Below are 3761 nucleotides of genomic sequence, written 5' to 3' on the forward strand. Positions count from 1 at the left end.
CCTGGCCTCACCAACCAGAGACCGGTAACGGGTTCGATGTCGTATGCTCACTCGGTTACGAAAAATCTGTTCAGGAACGGATCTGGCCCCAGCCAGAACGGGTTGACGGCCGCCGACGTGTGGCATAAGAGTGTCAACCCAGGCGCAGTAGTTTTCGACTTCTCTCCAGTCGCTTCGTCGTTCCCAAAGAACGAGCCCATGGAGGCCATATCACTTCAGTACGGCGTTGAGAATATTAGAGGGTTTAAGAAACTCTCAGGTAACCAGGCAGCGTGTTACGAGGTCCTGTTTGAACCAATCAAAGCCAGTCTGCTCCGGAAGCAGGCGACCGAGACTGGTATTGCCTATAAAGGCAAAACCATCAAGGCCACTGCAACCATTGAGATGACCGCCCAACTGACCAAAGTCAAACTCCGCCACCTCCCTCTGTACCCCAGTGAGGAATCCCTGGTACGGGTCCTCAAGCAAAGTATGGGAGCCTTTGGCACTGTTAAAAACGTTTCTATCTACAAGACAGCCATTGGGGATGGTAAGTATCACCTCTATAGTGGGGAAGGCTTTGTTATGTTAGATACCAAGCCGATCAACAATACACCCTTCGCCACACTGCGCCCTTTCATCAGGATCCCGGAATGGAACCTGGCTATTCAAGCCCACTGGCTTAATGCTCCTATTGCCTGCAATTACTGTCGCCAAGCTGGCCACACCAAAACCGATTGCCCGGTACGACCCCAGGCAGCTCAAGGCCTCAAAACCTGCTTCACTTGCCAACAGCCTGGCCATCTTAAAGCCAACTGCCCTCAAACAAACAAACAAGGAAAACTCAGCCTAGATGCAGCCGCTTCAACTACTTCAGCCACACCCGCCACACAGGTGGTCATAGTAAACTCTGTCGAGAGCACCCCAGAACCTTCCGAACAGGCCGACTCTGCTTTCTCTAAAGACGAGAGTGGAGAGGATTCTCAATACACATATCCTAATGCTCAAGACCCAAACAGCATCATCTCGTCAGATGAAGAAGACCTGGAACCACTCCCAGCCCAAGTCAACAAACTACAAACCACTCAAAAAATAGGAGAGGGTACAGAGGATTCGGGAGAAGGTACAGACGGTCTGGAAGAAGACGGAGATTATGTCCCAAGTGAAGAGGATCACGACAGCGACACGCACGACAGCATGTCCGAAGACGGCCATAGCATTGACGCCAGCGAAGCTGACATTCTTAGGCTTGATAGCCAGCAACCACTTGATGAAGAGATGATAGAGGCGTTGGACAATTCGGATGACGACGATGTACTCACGCTACCCACAAGATCATCTCAATCATCGTCCTGGAACTCCATACATGCAACACCAAAAAGATCAAGCAGGTCCAACACCAGCAGTCAGAGACTGAAATCTCAAAGCAGGGATGGCACCGCGTCCCAAAGTAACCTTTAATAATGTGTGACACCTTAAAGCTAAAAACTCTTAATATAAGAGGGCTCCGCTCCCCTTTATTAAGAGCCTCCAAACTACGATATATTCGTCAACTTGACGGACACATTATATGCTTACAAGAAACCCATGCAAGACAAGACGATCACGACCAATGGCATCGACAATCTCTAGCTGCCCAGTCAGTCTGGACATCACAGGTGGCCATTCTCTCCTACTCACAATCCTTCACACTGGAAAACATAAATATAATACAAGAAAACATAATAACGGCGGAAATCATCCCCAAAGACGAACAACCATTCCCCTTTGAAAAAATTCTTCTTGTTGCCATATATGCGCCGGCATCGCAACGGGAACGAAAGATTTTCTTCCATCAGCTACAATCACAACCCTGGATAAATGATCACACAATACCAACCATCCTCCTAGGAGATTTCAACCTGGACCTGTCTAAAAGAGAAGGGCGAAGCACCTACGGTAGATGGCTGTCCTCCAACTTCCTCAACCTTCACGAAGACCAGTCCACCTTCAACAGAGGAGCTCACCACTCTCGCATTGACTACATCCTCGTACGAGATACCGTCAAAAACATCGCAAGTATGCCTAGGTTCCAGCACTCCCCACCCTTCATCTCAGATCATAATGCAGTGTCTTTAGGCCTGGTTGCCAGCCAACTGCCCCGTGGTAAAGGGTGGTGGAAACTTAATACTTCCATCCTCAACGACAAACCATTTCGAAGACTGATCGAAAATACTCTCAACTTTGCTTTTGCCTATGATGGCATTTTTGCGAACTTGACCCCTGCACAACTGACCTCGGAACACTACGACCTCCTAAAGGAAGCATTGCGACAAGCTTGCATAATGTATAGCCAAATGAAAGCAAAAGTACAGAGGGCGGTTGTAAGGCAGCTAACCGCGGAGCTCGATGAATTGGCTTATATTCACCGCCAAGTTCCGAATCATGATTCTCAAGATCGCCTAGAATTCCTTCAAGCATTGCTGGACCAACACTGGAAGGCTAAGATCCAAGGACAAATCACGCGAAGCCGAATACGATGGCAGGAACAAGGAGAACAGTCAAACAAGTACTTCTTCTCCCTCTTGCGCCAGCGCCAACGTCAAACCCAGATAACCGAGCTAATCCACCCGATCACTAGCCAACGCTGTGATCAACCTTCCGACATGCTAGACGCAGCGAGTTCCTTCTACAGAACCTTGTTCACTCCGGAACCGATCGACGAGAAGAAACTGTCCCGCACTTTGGACTACATACCACTCAACTCGCTCACAACAGAGGATGCACACTGGTTACAGGAGAATGTCACGAAAGAGGAGGTACTCGAGACCATGCGATGCTCCCCCACCAACAAGGCTCCAGGTAGCGACGGCCTACCTTATGAGTTTTACCAAACATTCCGCCACACAATTTTAGCTGACATCTTATGTCATCAGTTCAACAACGCTTTAACACAAGCAACATTCCCTCCAAGCTGGAAGGAAACTCGCACCGTTTTGATCCACAAGAAAGGGGAGAGGGCTGAACTCAAGAATTGGAGACCCATCGCCCTAATCAATACCGACAGTAAGATGTTTTCAAGATTGCTCACGAACAGACTAGCGGAACCAGTAGCAAAATGTGTCCAGAAATATCAAACTGGATTCATCCGGGGTCGATACATCACCGACAATGCGCTGACTGCCCAACTCATCATGCATTATGCCAAAGCCGACTCCCAGCGACGTAAAGACGTTCCACCCTGTTTGCTGTCGCTTGACCAAGAGAAAGCGTATGATCGGGTTCATCCCCGATATTTCGAAAAGACACTGGCCAGGTTCGGATTTCCAGAATCACTTCGGACTTGCTTGTCTCAATTACTGTTTGAATCCACCACCAAAGTGTGCATCAACGGCCATCTGACAGATCCCATTCCCCAAGGCCGAGGACTTCGTCAAGGAGATTCCCTATCACCTTTGCTATTCAACCTGATGATTGAACCACTGCTCCGTGGACTGCTCCACAATCTTCATGGCTTTCAAGTCCCGCTGACGGAAAAAGTCTCATACCTGGCGTATGCCGATGATATTCTGGTGGTCATCAATGATTTTTGGGAGTTTTCCAAACTCTTAGAGGTTTACAATGATTACGCTGCTGGAAGCAACGCAAAACTCAATGTTAGCAAGACAGAAGGCATATCAATGTATGGATCCAGTGATCCATGGCGGGAACGCTTTCCCACCATCAAATGGTTTGATGAAAAGTCGGACTCATGTCCTATGTACCTGGGATACCCACTGACGACATCTAAGGTGCATATGAAG

Source organism: Umbelopsis ramanniana, assembly GCF_025399195.1.
Source record: "Umbelopsis ramanniana AG unplaced genomic scaffold K450scaffold_127, whole genome shotgun sequence".
Lineage (NCBI taxonomy): Eukaryota > Fungi > Mucoromycota > Umbelopsidomycetes > Umbelopsidales > Umbelopsidaceae > Umbelopsis > Umbelopsis ramanniana.